We start from the raw sequence: 19199 nt of genomic DNA, 5'->3' as shown, positions 1-19199 counted from the left end.
ATTTTATCGAATGCAAGTTTACTTAGAATTTTAATATATAAAACATATATAAGCCAGGCTGCTTAGCTCACAGAAGGGCAGACCTCCTGTCATTTACTCCATAGGCAGCTCAGAAGGTATCAGAATCCCAGGGCCCCTGGCAATCTGCAAACCCTTGGCCTTATGAGTCCAGCACTTTCTGTGTGAACATCTATTTCCCAAACACCTCATCAGTGTCTAGAGAAGCAGAGTTCACATTCTACTTGGTTTACCCCTTTTAGAATTTTACAGTTATCTCAGGAAATGGTACTTTTTATCTAAACCATTGTTTTAATGCTTCATCTCTATTTAGGAGAGAGTTCTATGACTTGGAAGTGACTTGACATTCAGTTAGCCTATTCAACATCTGGCCATGGTCTTTTTTGTTTAGGGTCGAACTCCAAATTAAAAACAGTGAAGAAATATAAGGTGCATAGTTGTTCCATCTGATCATTGATGTAACTTGACATGACTAGGTCTATGGAGTGGGTAGAAATGGAAACTTTAAGAAAAATTACTTTTTTTCTCTTCCTGAAAACTGAAAAAAATATGTTTTTTAGAGCAGTTTTAGATTCACAGCAAAACTGCACAGAAAATACAGAGCTGTCTCCTATGCCCTTGTCCCCACACATGTGCAGCCTCACTAGATGGTACATGTGTTGCAACTGATGACCGTACACTGATGTAATCATCACCCCACAGTCCATAGTTGACATTAGGGCCTCTCTTGGTATTATACATCCTATGTTTGGACAAATGTCTAATCACATGTATCCTCCATTACAATAGCATACATAATTATCTCACTCTGTATTCCATCTGTTCATTCCTCCCTCCTCCCTGGACACACTGACCTTTTTACTTCTCCATATTTTGCCTCTTACAGGCTGTCATATAATTTGAATCACACAGTTTGGAGCCTTTTCAGACTGGCTTCTCTCACTTAGGGATATGTGCTTAAGGTTCTTCCATGTCTTTTCATGACTGGTGGTTCACTTCTTTTTAATGCTGAAAATTCCTCAGTTGAGTCACCTGATTCTCCCAGCTGAAGCTGAACACGGTGGCACTCTGCCTTCCTGTTTCAGCTTTCACACTGAACAGTGTCCTTTTTACAATCTCTTTACTGCCACATTTTTAACCTCTTTGTGCTTTTTGTTGGTGATTTTGCTTTTTAAAATGGCCCCCAAGTAGAACGCTGAAGTGCTGTCCTGTGTTATGAGAAGAATGAGGTGTGCCTCACAGAGAAAACACATGGGTTAGAGTTTCTTTCAGGCATGGCTTACAGCACTGCTGGTCATGAGTTCAATGTTAATGATCCAATTATGTGTGTTAAATAAGGCTTCCTTAAGCAGAAACACACATGGAACAAGGTTATGTATTGATCAGTTGATGAAAATGTTGAGAGTAACCTACCCCTGTCTGCCCCTAGGAGCCATGGTTCAATATTCACCAGTTCACAGGTGTCACCGTGACTTGTCAAACATAGATACCAGAAGTAATGAGACTTAATGGCATTAAAAAATTTTTTGTCTTCTCTCTGTTTCTAGGATAGAACACCATTTGATCATGGTGCATTGTCCCCTTTATATATAGTTGGATGCAATTAGCTGATACTTTGTTGAGGTTGTTTGTGTCTATATTCATGAAGAATGTTATTCTATAGTTCTGTTTTTTATCTGTGATATCTTTATCTGGCTTTGGTATCAGGGTAATAATTGTCTCATAAAATGAAGATTTCTAACTGTGAAGTTAAGTTCATTAATAAATACAGGGCTAGTCTCACTATCCTTGGCAACAAGTATTGTTAGTTGTTTCCCTTGCAATGAGAAGATGCCTGCCATTTGCCTCTGTTTGAATAGCCAACCATAGTTGGTCTGCCAGTTCCCCTTCAAGTAAGAATAATGCTCTGTGGATAAAGGTATGTGTTCAACCTGCATTGCAGACAGCCACACAAATGTGTTTCCTTAAAATAACCTCTGTGCTATGGCACACAGCAGAGCATGCTTCCCACTTCGTCACACAGAACAGCAAAAAGATACATGCTACAGAGTTGATAGGATTTATAATAATTGATATCTTATCAAGGGCAATCTCAGATGAAACTGCAATCCTGTGCTGTTTGTTATCCAATGTCTGAGTGTGTTTCATGGGCTCTGATTGGTGTTCTAGCTGCTTAAGGCAGGTGGGTAGATGGGGTCCCTATTACTCTCTCATAGTCTGTTTCTTTTTCTACTAGCAATCCTGTTCATCAAAAATTAGGTCTTATGAAGCTATCCTTTAAGTATCTTCCCTTTCCCTCTGATTTTCATCTCATTTTTTCTGTACTTTGACACATTTCTTACACTTGGTCTTGGTAGTGAACGACCATCCTCTACTTTAATTTATATACTAGATTTTGAAATTCAAAGCAATTTGCAGGCAAGTCCCTGGAAGTCTTTGTGCTCGTCTCTAACTTCCTCAAATGCTCCTATTACCTTGTAGGCAGGTGTCTTTCATTCTCCTCCAGGGATGCCTCTCATCAGGCATGCATTCCAAGTGTTCCCCAGGGATGTCTCCAGCTGCTGAGTCCTTTAGATGTGCTATGATTTTTGCTGTGCCAGCTCACTGGGATTCACATCTTGTGTCTGGAAGTCACATAAAGGCAGGAATGCTGATGCCTTTTGTAGGGAATATGAAAGTTCCATGGTGAGGATCCTCCTCTGATCCTAATCTATTCGCCCCCTGTGCACATGCAATGATGTAATACTTAGTTGACTACAAGAAGCATGCTTGCACATGTGTTGGCAATAAGCCATTATTACCTGTGTTGCTTTATCAAGAGCTCTTCCCAGTGCTTAGGGCAGAGGCTGGAGTGGAGGCAGAGAAGGAGATGGACTTGCAGACTGCCCTGGAGGCAGAAGGGATTCTAGTGCTTGATCTGCCACCATGAGAGTAAAGCTTGGTAAAAATCCTTTTACCCCTAAATGTTCCCTTGTCATTTTTCAGTCTCACTGAATCCAGAGTGAATTTGCCTAAGGCTGAAATCCTAGGTGAGACACCTTTTCACACAATCAATACTTTTTTACTGAGGTATAATTAGCAATTAAAATTGAATATGCAAGGTGTACATTGTGATGATTTGATATACACATACATGGTGAAAAATCACCACAATCAAGCTAATGACATAGCTGTTGCCTCATATAGTTACCATTTCCTCTTGCTTGTTAGGGTTTTGTGGGGTAGGGGTGGGGGCAGAGTGGGGGGGATCTGCCTTCTTAGCAAATTTTAAGTATAAAAAATCAGTTTTTACCTATAGTCACCATGCTGCACATTATATCTGCAGAATGCATCTATCTTGTTTAATTGAACTTATGTGCACCTCCATCGGTGTCTCTCTATCCCTCCTCCCTATCCCCAGGTCTGGCAACCGTGATTCTATTATAAGCTATTTTAAGTTCTACATGTAAGTGGCATCATGCAGCACCTGTCTCTGTCTTATTTCACTAGGATGCTGTCCTCCAGGTTCACCCATGTTGTCTCTAATGGCAGGATTTCCTTCTTTGTTAAGACTGAAGATCACCGATATCTTTTTCCTGGATATTGCCCTCCATGTCTTAACCCCTTGGGAAATAAAGATTTAAACAGTGCTGGAGTCAGATGTAATGATTCTCTTTTTGTGTGTGGAGAAAATGAGGCTCTGTGTAATGAAGCCCCTGCCTAGTATGCATCAAAGGATCAGGAGTGGAAATCCAGGGGGTACACTGATGTGGTCATAGTGATTATCAACCATCTGTTGAGCTCTTCCCCAGAGCTAGGCCCTGGGACAAATATTTTACACATATTACCTGAATTAAAGCTTCTTATGAGCCAAGAGTTCTGGTTATTAGCACACAACATTTGCCCTGTGATGCAGGCCCAGTGATTTCCCACTAACAGCTGAAGGTTACATAGGAAGGAAATGGAGAAACTAAGATTTGTTCAGGTCTGTCTTGGGAATCCTTGATTGCTCCTGACTGCTCTGCTCTGCTGTCTGCCATTTACTCCCTTTGTCCAGGACAAGGACCGAAGTTGCTTCCTCTCTCTGTTGCCACTCAGCACTTTGCCCAGTGGGCGCCTTCCACATTTAGAAAGATGCTTCACATTCTCTTGGGTGTGAGGTCAAGGGCACCACCTCCTCATCTCCCATATTTCCTCCTAACACAATGGCCTAGTTATGATTATTATGATTTTTAATTACTTCCCTATTTAATGCTCGGTTAGAGATTGGTGGGTTGGGTGGTGTTATAGGGTGGTGGATTCCAAGCTCGCTTTGGTTTCAGCCTTCCCCGCCCCTTGCCCTTTCTTTAGATTAGCTGATTCACAGGATGTCCCTTATTACCATGAAATCTGGGGGCAGAGCATGCCTATTTCTGGTTTCCATTAGCATTTTCATTTTGAAGACCTTTTGAGTGATGGGTGTGACATACTCAAAAGGTCTCTGGGGCATTCAGTGGTCTCTGCCAGAGGCGTTTCAGAGCACAGTGTAAGAAAGAGAAAAGGGGTATGATTATCTGAACCAATGCTTAACTCCCAGATCACTTTTTAAAGAAAGTTTGGACCGTAGCTTGTAGGATTAGGTCTGAGAAAGAAGGTAGACACACCAGGTGAGGGCTGCAGGGGCTCAGTGGCATAAGGAGTCTAGTTTCTTCCTGGTGTGGTGGGTCAAACCAGCATGTTCCCCAGAGCCCAGATCAGCAGCTCTTAAACAGAACTTGCCCTGACCCTCTGGGGAACTCCTGGGCTCCACCCCAACAGATTGTATTTCAGAAAGTTTTGACGGGTCCTGGTATGTATATTTTGACAAAGGTCCCCTGGTGATTCTGAGGCACACCCGTGGGTGAGATGGTGTGGCCACAACTGCCGGAGGATCTGTGGCCATTCTACTGAAATCAAATATTCAAAGTTTATTAAGTGAGATAACTCATGTGAAGTGACTGGAATGAGCCTAGTACTGACTGAATGACAACTGAATCACTTAAGGAGCCGACAGGGTGCTCTTGGGACACAAATAGAAAGTGGAGTCAGGGACAGTGAGGAGCAGATCATCAAGCCAGGGTGCGAGGGTATGTTCTCCTACATATATATATATATAACAATAACAATATTATACACAGTTGTAATAGCAGTAAAACTCCATTCAGGTTCCCAGACCTAATTCCAATGTGTGTAAATATGTGGAAGGGTGTCTTCCCACACATAACACCAAGCGATTCTTGAACACCAGCAGGGTGTTGGAGAACTCAACTCAATTCTGATGCTATCTGCCCAGAGACAGCACCAGATTCCCCAGGTTAAGGGCTCCGTCCTACAAGACTGCCCTCCACACCAACTCCAGGTGCCTGTCACAAGCTCCAGGCATTTAACCTGTGCTTCTGACCTACCAGCTACAGATCGGAGGTTCCCACAACCTCCCCTTAGGTTCAATTAATTTGCTAGAGCTGCTCACAGAACTCAGAAAAACACTTATGTTTACCAGTTTAATAAGGGATACTGTAAACAAGTTAATGGCCAGATGAAGAGATATAGACCTAGGTCCCAGATAAAGGCTTGTATCTTTGTGGAGCTTGGGGCCTGGCTCAGTGGCATGTGAAGGCATTCTGGTGCGCCAAGTGTAGAAGGTCTCTCTGACTGAGAAGCAGGACCTAACAGCAGAACAGGCAGAGCAGAGCAGAGAGCAGAGAGCTCTTCTCAGGGGTTTTGTGAAGGCTTCATTGCATACTCATAATTGACTAAATCATTGCCAATTGGCTGATTCAGCCTCCAGCCCCTGCCCTTGGGTGGGGGATCCAAAAGTCTCTTATTAAAAGGACAAGACACCCATTCCATCTTTAAGACTGCAGCATTTTCAGAAACTGTGGATGAAGACCAAATATACCTGGGCAATATATATTTGGTCATATGAATGACCAAAGAAGTAAGTATTTCTTATGACATTAAATTGCTCAGGGACAGCAAGAATCAGAGCCAGGCATGACAGAGGAGACCCCAGGGTCCAGGTTTAAAATTGGAACAGTCTAGAAAGGTAGAGACAGATTCCCAAGGGATGCAAGTGAACACCTGATTCTGCCAGGGGCCTGACCAACTCTCCCTGCTTTGCTAGTTAACTTCTGCTTGTTCAACCTTCCTTGTTCCCCACCTGGTTCTGTCATTATTTCTCCAGAAACTGCAGTTATCCAAGCAGTACAGGAAATCAATTCCCTCTTTAGCACTTTCCCAGTACCATGGCAGATTTTCAATTTCCTGGGTAACCAACTTTCAAATGACACTCCTTCCCATCTGGGCCCTCATTGCACCATTTCAGGCAGCTCTGTACTGCGAAGTGAGATGAAGAATGAATCAGCTCAAGGAAGGAAGGTCGAGGAGCACGACAGTGGGCCTGTGGGGACCTTGCCATGACTAATCACATACATTTCTCTTGCCAGACAGAGTCAGATTTTTTTTCATTTAGTTAAGTGAGCCCTCCACTTAGAAATTTAATTGCTTCACTTGGCAACCAGAAATAGATCCATCGGTGAAGTTTGGAAAGTGAGACAACCTGATGGCAGAGCTGTCTTCCCTGTCTGGGACAGCCAGGGGAGTGAGTGGCATTAAAGGAGGAGGGGTGAAGTGGGATCCTTGGGTGACCTCCATCATCCCCCTGCCCCAGTGCTGGCTCTGACTGCCCTAACCTGGCCCCACCTGCAGGCTGAGATGCAGACCAATGCAAACATTCGCCCTTTCCCTGGGGTCCTAGGCTGACATCTGGTCTCTAATTTTTGGTCAAAGCAACCTACTTTACTACAAGAATGACAATTAATGTATTCATTTGCTTAAATGTGAAAACGAAAATTTTGGCATTCAGCTTCAGTATATTTTACCAATCTGCCCTCCAACCTGATTGTACACAGGCTGCTTTCATCAGCTGGGTATGAATGTACAAGTTCTGCATGCTCAGTGTCATCAGACATTAACATTTTTGCCAGGCTGATGAATGGGAAGACAGATTTCATTTTGCTTTAACTGGCATTCTCTGATCACCAGTCAAGTTGATCAACTTTTCATATATTGATTGGAATTTTTGTTTCCTCTTTGAATTGCCTGCTTATATCCTTTGTCCATTTTTTCTATTTTTATAAGTCATTTGTATTGATTTTAGGAATTCTTTATCTTTTGTGGCTCTAAGTCCTTTGCTAGATATTTGTAATATTTCTCCTGATTTTCCCCTTGATTTTCACTTTCTCTGTGGTGTTTATTTTAAGACAGGAATTTAAAATTTTGATGTAGTCAGATTTGTCAATCTTTCCCCTTTTGACTTATGCTTTTTTGTGCCTTAATTATGAAAGCATCCCGTCTTCCTCCTAGAGATATTCCCTATATGTTCTTACAATGCTTAAAAAATATTGCCTAATATTACCAATTTTATTGATGCTATCCATCTCCTATGTTTTGGGAAATGTTGTAAAGAAGAGATTTAACTTAATTGACCCCTCAAAAGCACAGCCCACAGTGTGAAGCAGCTACTGACTAGTTCTCCCCCTTGCCCCCCATCCTGCTGCCACTGATTGCAATGACATCTTTACCACATGCTAAATTCCATAAAGACAGTGCTATTTCTGAGCTTCATGTTTTGTTCCACTGATAAATTTGCTGATTGCTGTGCTGATAACACACTACTTTAGTCACATAGTTCTAGAATATTTGAAATCTTAGGGCTAGTTCCACATCTCATTTTTTCTCAGAACTTCCTTGGCTCTTCCTGTGCACATGGATTTTAGAATCAGCATTCATTTCCAGGGTTGTTTACTGCTTGTTTCTGCTCCCTTCCCTGTCCCGTAAAGGTGTGTGATGGCTGGGTGTGGCAGACTAGTTCACCTGGACTCTATATTTTCAGACTGCTCTTTGGGAGAACAAGGAAGCATCTGGTGACTGCCATTAGGAGATTCAACTATTCAAACATTAATCTTCTGGTTTTCCTTTCACTGAGTTCTGCTTGAAGACAGAGGGCCTATCCCATGCTCGATTGAGTAGGATTAGAAGTCAACTTGCTGCCCGAGTAACTACCACCTGTTGGTAGTGAGGCCTCGATCCTCAGCATTGCAAATGGCTGGACTGTATTTGCTCTGTCCAGCTGCTGTGTTGGCTTCTCTACCTGTTATTGGTCATAGTTAGACAGCTAATGAGCTATCTCACGATCTTCTCTTTTGTTTTGGACAGCCAGTTCCTAAGGACAAGTACTGTGCTTTAAGGTTTGCTGAATTTCCAAAAGCCTAGCAGGGAGACACACCCCCTGCGTAGGGCCTGGGTTACATGTGTCTGCCCTGCCTGTCTGCTGACCAGGGGTCCTGCACTGCTGTCCTCTATGCCAGTCATCAACTGTGTGCCTCAGGCAAAACACCTGCCCTCTCGATTCCTTATTTGTGAAGTCAGCTAGTTGAAGGGAATTTGAAATGGTCTCCAGTTGTCCTCAAACACTTATGATTGTTCATGGTCAAGCCCCTGGGCTAACATAATGTCATAGCCAACACGAGAGGAAAGCATAGATTCATGCTGAGATACCCATGTATGCCAGAACCCATCTTGAAAGTTTGGGTCTGTTTGCTTGTTTCAGTAAAAATTGGTGGTGAAGATCATGGTAGAGTGAATGCAGCTTATCTATTCCGAGTGTTTGGATTGTTGTGTGATTATTTATCCAGACAGAGGGGTATGTGAGTGGGTGGGAGGCAGTCAGCCACCAACCCCACCAGGGAGGACTCCAAACTTCCCGCAAAAGCTCTTGGCCATTTCCGGCTGAAATAAACTCTTCTAATCCTGTCCTGAGTGGGGAGTGGATAACAGATTATGAGACCATATAAGAAAAAGCTCAGGTATTTAAAAGAATTGTCAATATTTCATCTTTGTTTCTTTCAGGCTAAAAATTTCCAGTCACTCAAATGCTTTTTCCCTCACAGGATTCTCTGTGAGTTTTGCCCATGACTGTGCAACTAGAACTTGCTAATAAGGATTCTCACACTGAACCAGACAGATCAAGTGCATGAACATTTTACCAAGAAGCATTTAAAGCTGTTCATCCCTGTTGGAGGAGCCCAGTCTTTTGGAAATAGCTCAAATATTTAAAAGATTCTTGTGTGCTTGCTGAGCACAGAGGGCAAGTGACAGTTGACAGAGGGAAGATAACCACACAGTTGTTGAGCCCTGCTGTGTCAGGCATTGTGCCAGAGGCAGGGGATGCCAGAGTCAGGGAAGATGCAGTGCCTGCCCTCCTAACAATCACTGTCCTGTGAGAGAGACACACAGGTAAACAGGTGACTGCAAGGCAGTGTGGCAAGTACTGAAGTCGGGCTGAGTGGAGTTGGCTAAGGGACCAGGAAGAGGGGCCCTGCCTGTTGTGGACTATCTCAGAGAGCTCTGAAGACACGTGAGGGGTTGCTTAACACTGGTGCTTGGGAGCAATAAAGGCCTTCCCACCGGCAAGGGAGACCTTTTGTGGGAATGGAAGTGTTCTGATACAGGATTGTGGGGATGACTGCAGAGCTCTCTAAACACACTAAAACTCATTGAACTATATATTTACATTAATGGGTAACCTTCATAATATTCAACTGTACCTCCATAAAGCTGCTGAAAAATATTAATAAACATTGCTATTGTTACTATTATTCCTATGAATCCAGGTTGGGTTGAACATTTCCTGTGGCATGAAAACCAGGAACTGTGATGGTCACAGGAGCCACAGCCACTGGCAGACTCTGCCCTCGGTTGGGATAGGTGCTCCTGGGTTTGAGCAAGAGACCTGGGTCTCCTCACATCTTGAGGGTGTCTCCTGATGACTCTATTCGACTCTGGGCGCCTCTTTCTTTCCCCAGTTACTGCATTGTACCACCTCCTGGGAGAGAAGAAACCTGAGGCTGCTGACGTCAACTAGCTTTTGGTATTAATGGGGAAGCCCCATTGCCTGAAGTCTGAAGTCATTTTGTGGCTTATTCCCCAGCAACTAGCACAAATTCCATTATAAGGACTCTCAGGAAGACAAGGTAAAGAAAATGTAATCCTAAATCAGTCCAAATTCTGCACCTTACAAAAGGCAGCCATTCAGTCTGATGGGTTCCCCTGGCCTTACAGGTGGCAGAGCCACGGGCATTCCAATTCCTGATGGTTTTACTGGGTGGAATCTGTAGTGTGTATCTGGGTCTTGTAGGCTGAGTCTTGGGAAGAGGTTTACTCCTGGGACTAGAGGCTTTAGGACCCAGCAATAATTACTCCTAAATCCTTATTTCAAAGGAGGTTGTCATTTTAGTGCCAGGGAAAGATTTGAGGATATAGCCATGCAAAAGCAAATTTCAAAGCTCTTGCATTGTTCTGAAATGCATGACCTCAAAAACAAGTTAGGAGCAGTGTTCTGGGTAAATATTTGTTGAATTGATTCTGGTTAGAACATGTACTGCAGCCCCACCTGTGGTAAGCCAAGTACTTGGCAAAGGTGACTTGAATTAATGAGTGCTCAAGAAGAGCAGTTTTAACCTATCTCACACTCTTACCCTTCAGACTCCCACATTCTGGCCCCATCTGCTTGGAGTGCAAAAGAAGGCTGTCTTTCTTCAGTGCCCACTTCAGGGTGCCAGTCCAGGAGCAGCTTAGTTGTTGATGTTACACTACTGGCCTCAGAAACCTTGCTCACTCTTTTCTCTTGGCCTCAGCCCAGGGGGCTGACCTCTGCAAGTGGAGTCCTGGCTTCGCTCTCTGTCGGTCTTCAGCTGGCTTTGGGCATTGGGAGGCACTACTGACAGACTAGAAATAAGGGTCTTGTTGGGGTGCTTTTCTTGCCTTTTCTGAAGGATGCAACTCTTTTCAGTAGTTATAGGTCCCACTTGTTGGGCTTATCATGGCTGTACTTTCTGCCAGGGGACCCTGCCACCAGCTCGGGGCTCCACAACTATCCCCCTTGTCTCTTTACTCAGATGAGCAGCAAGCAGTGGCTTTCCATTTTTGCTGGTCTCTAGGTTGCTTTCTTGGTCTCTGATTGGTTTCCTAGATGCTGCCACTTTGAATACCAGTTTCTTGCATTGAATTTCCTCTATTTAAATAATCAGCATGATTTCTTTCTTCCTGGCTCGTTCCCAGCTGTAGCTGTACCCGCAAAACATCACCAGCAATCTTTGGAACTCCTTAGGGCTGCTTTCTGGCACATGTTCACCAGCAGCCTGCTGGTATTCTTTCCCTGTGGTCACCTGCCACTTCAGCCTACCGTGCTGCCAGTTTCTCTGTGACTAAATTTGTCACTTAGCTGGGCATCGTGATACCTGCTGAAAACTGTCACTGCTGTTACTGATACTGGCCTTAAGAGGAGGAATGAAAACTGCTTTGCTACTACATTCCCTGTGTGAGATGGGTCTGTCGATTTCCCAGAGTTGAGCAGAATTTTGGATGCAAATTTTAGTAAGGATTTACAGACAGTTTGGGGCCCACAGAATCTAAGAACAGAACAGAGTACAACTTAAAACTCGCAAATGTGGCTATGCTCAGCACTTCATTTCATTCATTCCATGAATATGCATTGAGCCCCAGCTATGTGCCTGGGAGCCTTTCTAGGTGCAGAGGTTACAGTGTTGAATAATTCAATATATTTGAAAACATGCAAGCAAATAAAGAAATAGATAAGATCATGAGAGTGACAGTAGTTCTGAAGACATTAAAACAGAGGTGTGAGATGGAGAGGGGCTGAGCAGAATCATGGGGTGATACTGCAGAGGAGTGAGGAGCCTCTTTGAGAAGGTGGCCCTGGAGATGATGCCAATTCCTGAGCAGGAGGGAGTCTGTGAGGCTCTGGGGGAACCTCTGGTTGCAGCACAGGTCTCACTGTGACTCAGATGCCCTCCCAGCCAAGAGCTTGGCAAGGGCACAGGCATATCATATGGACTGAATTTGGAGTTGGAGCCTCTGTTTGTGATGGGTGACCTGGGAGACATTGGGCCAGAGAACCATCACACAGGTGCTGTTGGGGCTGTGCTGGCCCTGCAGGGAGGGGCGGTAAGCAACCCTGGCACAAGGACAGGTCGCTGAGGAGGACACTGCCCACGCGGCCCTGTGAGCCTCTCAGGGGGCATGTAACGCTGTATTTCACCTGCTCCATTTGTGTCGGGGCTGGATGGTTTGTCCCAGCCACTAGGCAACATTCTCTTTGTTGCTTCTCAATGGATTTCCACCTGTCCAGGGAAGATTATATTCGTGTTTGACATTTTATTCCCATGAAAATAGAATACTTTTCTCCTAACTCTGGGTCACCCTTTCCTTCAGGATCACAGAGACCCAATTGAACACTGTCCTTTCTTTGGTCAAATCTCCTTTCAGAGTAACTTGGGCTCCATCCAACTCTGCTTAGTTCTTGTGTAAATAATCATCGTGCTGCCCTCCTAGCAAACTGTTTTAAAACAATCCTGCCTGGTCTCAGATGGCACATGATACTGTAGGCCTGAGGTAACTGACTTGGTGTGGGGAAGAAGAAATTCCTCATCCCAGCATCCTCTATGCTGGTGCTGATGGAGAAAAGCCAACCTGGGTCTCCCTTGGTGGAGCTGTTGTAAATGAGATTGTTGTTTTTATTGCATTTTTGGACAATTCATTGTTAGCACAGTTGATCTTTGCATATTGATTTTTGTATCTTTGGCTTTACTAAATTTGTTACTTAGTCCTAACAGTTCTTTTGCAGAGTCTTTAGGATTTTCTAGATATAAGATCATATCATCTATACATGAAGAGGATTTTGCTTCTTCCTTCCTGATTCATATGCCTTTTATTTCTTTTTCTTGCCTGATTGATCTGGCTACAAGTTCCAGTATTTTGTTGAATAGGAGTGGTGAGAGTAGGGTCCTTGTCTTGTTTCTGCTCATAGAGAAAAATCTTTCAGCTTTTTACCCTTGCTTTTGATGTTAGCTGTATACGTGCCATACATGGCCTTTATTATATTGAGGCACATCCCTTCTATATTTAATTTGTTGAGTTTTTATCACTAATGGACACTGAATTTTCACAAATACTTTCTCTGCATCTGTGGAGATTATCATGTGATTTTTATCTCTCACTCTGTTAATGTGATGTATCACATTTACTGATTTGCATCCATTGACCTATGCCTGCATCCCAGGGATGACTCCCTTATGATCATGGTGTATGATCCTTTTAATGAACTCCTGGGTGTTTTGTTCATAGTTTCTTGTGAATTTTTGCATTTATATTCAACAGGGACTTCAGCCTGTAATTTTCTTTTCTTGTAGTGTCCTTATCTCACTCTGGCATCATGGTAATGCTAGCCTCATAAGATGAGTTTGTGGATGTTCCTCTTTTTCAATATTTTGGAAGAGTTTGGGAAGAATTGGTGTTAATTCTTCTTTATATGCTTGATACAATTACCCAGGAAGCATACTAGTCTTGAGCTTTTTTTGCTGGGAGGTCTTTTTTTAAGTATAGATTTATGTCCTTAATTATTATTGATCTGTTCAGATTTTCTATTTGTTCATGATTCAGTGTTGAAGGTTGTGTTTTTCTAGGAATTTATGCATTTCTTCAAGTTTGTGAAATGTGTTGGCCCAGAGTTGTTCAGTGCAGTCTCTTCTGCTCCTCTGTATTTCTGTTGTTACCAGTTGTTTATAATTTTATTTGTTTGGGCCTTCTTTTTTGTAAGTTATTTTCTTGAAAAATTTCTCAATTTTGTTAACATTTGTCTTTAAGGACTGGGAGCCATCTTTTTGAAATGTAAACATCAGGGAAGACAGGTTCCTGTCCCCCTGGGCATTGGCTCTAAGCTACAATTGCCTGTTGCCTTAGACAATTCATTTTTCCTTTGGATTAAGGCAACTAAATAGCACAGATAGCTGCCCCATTGCCAGCTAAATTTAGAGTTGAACCATGAAATAATGCATCATAAATGGTGTTGTTAAGTCCTGTTACCTGAGGACAAGTTATCATTTGTCTTGAAGATAAATCTGCTTAGCTATATAAAAGGATGAGATTTCGTTCTGCCTTTGTGATCTCATTGGCAGATTCCTATGATGTTTATTACAGTCTGGCTTAATGCATATTCAATAGTAAAATCATTTCCTTTCATTTCTACATGTGTGGAGAGGAGTTTTCTTGGTTGCAGCCAATTTAATTTTTAATTTTTTCCTGAACATAAGTGAGAAGAAGCTTGACAATTACTTTTCCAAATAAGAAAGAAAAAAGATTGCCATTGGATGTCAGCATGGGCCCACAGTTTCCACCTTCAGTGACAGAGAACCACCTTCCCTGTCTAGGGTCCTCCAGGGGGACTGTCCATTAATGCCCCATGCCACCAGTATGTGGAACCCCTTTGTTTACCCTTCCCTCCCTCATCTCACTGAGGGAGCAAGGTCAGCCTTGGCTCCCAGAACCCTGTGGATAGTTGAGACCCCACCTCCCTAAATAGGGTCAACAGCAGTGCATGGTGTATTTGATTAGTACCTGGCACTGCATTTTGTAGGGCATTCAGGAAGACTATGCCTGTATTTTGGCACCCCATACTTTCTGTCTCATTGCTATCAAGAATACTACTGCACCCCTCTTTAAAAAATACTGCTGATTCACAGTAAACACAGGACTTTGGCAGTATGTTAGAATTGCTGGGACCGCAAACCTGGCTTGCCTATACTTGCTCTGAGTCATACAGTTTCTCTCTTTGGTACTAGTGAGACAGGTGCTGTGGGTGTAGTGAGAGTAGGGTGAGGGCCTCTGGAAAAAGCAAGGCAAGATAATTACAGTCAGAGCAGTGTAACTACATGCAAGGAAATCCCCTACCCAAACTCTATGTTAAACATTAAGCTCTAGAGTCATCCTTCAATAAGATCAGTTAATATTCCCTCCATAAAAGAAAGTAGCCTATATTTTTTTATTATGCTAATCATTTGTAATCATGTGTAAGATTCACTTTAGCAGGCTAAAAGGCCCAGGCCTATGTGCTCTTTTTCCTTCTTCAGACCTGATGAGGTGATTTGCAATCTGGGCAATTAATAACGGCAATCAAGCTCTGCCATAAACAACACAGTAAAAGGCAGGAAGGATTCCATCTTAAAAATATAATACCCAGGAAGTTAAGAAGTAAGATTCGTAACTTACTCTTTAGCAAACGGACAATAGCTCAGCCCACCTTGAGGCTGGGCAGGCAGTCTTGTTTGATATGCTCCCAGACCAAGATGCTGGTATGTCAGGGAAAAATCAGAGCAGTAAATTTCTTGTGTTAAGTTAATTTTAAATACTCAGGGACCACTTAACAAGTCCACACCCCTAAGCCCTTTATCACATTTCCAAAAATCCTCAACTGCCTATAAATCCCTAGACAACGCATAACTACGGGCTCTCTTGTCCTCTCCTGGCATGAGCCAGGAGCTCTGTCCTCTCACTGTATCTCTAAATAAAAGCCTCTCCTTGGCTCTCCTACCTTGAGTATTTGCTAAGCTCATTCTTCAACTCTGCAAACAAGAACCCCAGCACCACTAAATGGATGAAAATAATATCATAAAGTGAAGCCATTAACTTTTAAATCATTCTATTTCTTGCAGCTCTTTCCCAGTGTTTCTGAGGTGGGTGCCCCCTGCCCAGAATGCCACTGGCCAAGGATCTTTTGGTGCACTTATGTTTCTCTAAGACCTGTCATCTAGTGTGTCTGCATTTGGTATAGAAACCAGAAAAGGTGAAGGAAAATAATGGCAGTGCTAGAAGTAGCTGGTTTACCCTGAAAATGGCATGAGGAAATGGTGCACCAGCTAGGGACTGGTATGTCGATGGCTGAGGGTAAATCCCTCATGTTTCCTCCCACCCCCACCTGCATTCAGCAGGACAGAGCCAAAGCTGAATAGCCAAAGAAAGGGCTGGGTGAGGACAGCAGAATCCGAAATTGTTTGTGGGTGATGTGTGTGTGAGAAAGTGAGTTGTGTTGAGCAAAATCTTTCCTGTGCACATATATTTATTTGTATGGCCCTTGCTGTTTCTCCTTTGAACTCTCAGACTTCTCAGGGCCTGTGGTTGCAATGTACTGTGGTCTCTGAGGGCTGTTGTGTCAGAGTTCCTCTGCATCTCATTTGTCCCCTTGGGGTTAGGTTAGCTGTCTCTTCAAACCGAACATGAAGGACCTTCTCCAGGAAACAGACTCGATCTTGGGTATGGTTGGGCTGCCCTGGTCATCCGTCAGACTGGCTCAACCCTCACATTAGATTGAACCTTTTCTCCATCCTAAGCACTAGATCATGAGAGGCTGAAAAATACTCAGAGTAAATAGGCTGGTCTGCGGTAAACCAAACCTTTTGTTTACTCAAGGCAAGTCTATTTCTCTGAGCATATCTTTTAGCCTCGGTACACCCACCACTTTCCCATGACTTCTATAGAGCTATTCAACTGCATAAAATTCTGTAGTTGGTCCCTAATCCAGACTCTGCCTCTTTGCCAGGTACCGATTCATCTATAGACCTGCCCTCCTTCTTTCCCTTTCTGATGTTTCTTCCCTGAGGCTTTACCACACAGCTCGATGTGGTGCAGGACACATTTGATTAGCATCTGGCGTGCATTCTGTATGCAATATAAGGAGAGGGAACTTTGACCTGCCTGCTTTGTTAACATCCTGCAGTTTCTGCCTCATTGTTTAAAAAATAGTACTCCACCTCTTTTCTAAAATACTGCTGAATCACAGTGAGCATAGGCTTTTGACAGTGTGTTAGCAGTTGGAAAAACACAAGCTGGCTTGCCTATGCTTGCTGTGAGTCATACGGGCTCTCTGGGGGCCTTGGCAGTGATGTCCGAGCATTCACTGCCTTGGCCCATGCAGCTTTCTACAGCTTTCCCTCTGGTGGAAGGAAGACAGTTAGTGCTCCTGGTTTCTGCCCCTCCTGTCAGTTTCTCCTTCTGACATCCAGATGCCTACGTTTGGACAGGAAAGGAGGAGTTACATGGGTGTCTGCCTAGGCTGGCATGATGCTTTCTTTCTCACTGTAGGACCATTATACTTTACTGTCAGGGGACAAAGTCTTTGTTTATTAATCCTCAACTGTGTCTGGATTAAATAAAGGGGAATTTTCTGTCTAGAGTGAATTCTCTGCTCTCTTGGCCACCACTCATCCCTTATCAGGAGTAGAGAAATGGTCCCAGAGCCCTGCATGTTGCTGGATAGACTGGCCCTTCAGTGTCCATCGTCTGTGCTCACAACCCCACTGCCATCTGCCACGAAGTCCTCAGGATTACTGTTCATGTGCTCTTTGCTCCTTCCTTCAGTCCCAGAAAGAGCGCAGGACCCACAGGTCATCCCAGTCCTGGGTTCACAAAGCTCCCTCCTCTGCGCCCACAGCTGTGTATCCTCCCTTATCCAACAGCTCCTGCTCCATGTTCCCTCAGCAACTTAAGCTCCGTCGTCACAGAATCCTAAGTACTTGACTTTGTTACTGCTTGCAGTCCCTACCCTTTTTTCTTTTAATCAAGTGGAGTGCTGCCCAAAGGAGCCTCCCCAGCGGCCCTCAGAAGCCAAAGCTGGGGCTGTGGCTCTACGCATCCTCCCCTGAGCCGTAGGACTAGAGGGCCGGGTGCCCCAGTCATCCACGTTGGAACCACCTGTGCTCTGTGCAGCTGTCCCCCCTTGCTCACTTGCTCTCGTGCCTTGAAGATTTAACACCGGGTTCTGGCTTGTTCTGTGGCATCACCGGGGCTTCTTCTTGATTCCTGGTGTATTCAGTGTCCTCACAAATACTGCACCTAATGCCACTTGTCACCTTGGCCTCTGTCCACTTACAACCTTATGACCACTTTAACCTCTGCCTTGTTTCTCTATACCTTCCCACATAAGTTTCTCAAAAGATTTGTCCATGATCCACTGCCTCCAATTCCCATCCTCTCTTAAACCCACCCCACTGGAGTTCTTGTCCTTATCATTCCACTGAAACTGTTGTATTAAGGTCACAAGTGATCTCCATGGTTGCTAAATCTAACATTAATTCTCTGTCCTTGACTGAATCTATTTAAGGAGGATTTTGTCTTCAGCCCTGCTTGTTTTAGTCCCCGAAAGAGCCCATGACCCCCAGCTCATCCCAGTCTTGGGTTCCCAAAACTCTGTCCATCTGCACACACGGCTGCTTTGTCCTTCTCCAACCACTTTCTTCATGCAGCTACCACGGCACTGCGTTCTCTTGCTTAGTCCTCAGTCTCATTTCCTTTACCAACTCCTCCTCATTTTCCTCCCTTCTACTACTGCAGAGCCAATGGCACAGTCCTTAGACTCTTGTCTCCACTCGCTCCCTGATGATCTTAGACCTTCTCATGGCTTTAATACCATCAATAGGCTGTAATCTTCCATCAGAAAACCAGTTCAGCCCTGTTCCCAGAAATCCAGACAGGAATATCAAATCATCTCCTCCACATCCACAGAGGGTCTACTGGAAATTCCAAACTTCAGGTGTCTCAGGAAAAGCTCCCCTCACCCCTGCTAGGCTGCCCCACCCATCAATCCCAGTCAATGAAAGCCCTGCACTGCCCACCATGAGGACCAACACTCTGGATCACCCTTGCTTTCTGTTAGTCTCTGTACGCACAGAAAGCCTGGGGACACATTCTGCCACGAGCCCCATCCAGGTGTTCCCAGAGTCTGGCCACCGCTCATGGCTGCTCTCCAGAAACTCTCATCTGAGTCTTCTCATCTCCTGCCTATATTGTCAAAACAGCCTCCTAAACGATTGCTTCCTCACCCCCACCAGCTACATTCTGTTCTCTATGCAGCAGCACAAAACCTTCCAATCTCTTCCCATCTAACACAGAGTAAAAGCCAGAATCCTTGCAGTAGCTTAAAGGGCTGTACACAGGCTGGGCCTCTGTGACCCTCTGCCCTAACCCTGCTCCCGCCTGCTCCTCCTGGGGATGCTCGCACACTTATGTGGTGGGTGGTGCCCCGGAGGACCCCTCTTTTCTCAGATATCTGCAAAGCCTGCCCCTCCCTCTTTTGGGTCTTTCCTCAGATATCTCTTTCCTCCAGATTCTCTGACTATGCTACTTAAATATTTTACCTGTTCTCCCCTCCTTCCATACTCTGTTCCTGCCCCTGCTTTCCTCACTTCCCCTACTTCTCATCACAGAAAAAGATCTTCACTCTGTCCATTAATGAGTTTACTGTCTCACTACTGAAAAGTAAGCTTCACAGAGCA

This window comes from Manis pentadactyla, chromosome 3, assembly GCF_030020395.1.
Source record: "Manis pentadactyla isolate mManPen7 chromosome 3, mManPen7.hap1, whole genome shotgun sequence".
Taxonomy (NCBI): domain Eukaryota; kingdom Metazoa; phylum Chordata; class Mammalia; order Pholidota; family Manidae; genus Manis; species Manis pentadactyla.
Note: the sequence above shows the minus strand (reverse complement) of the source record.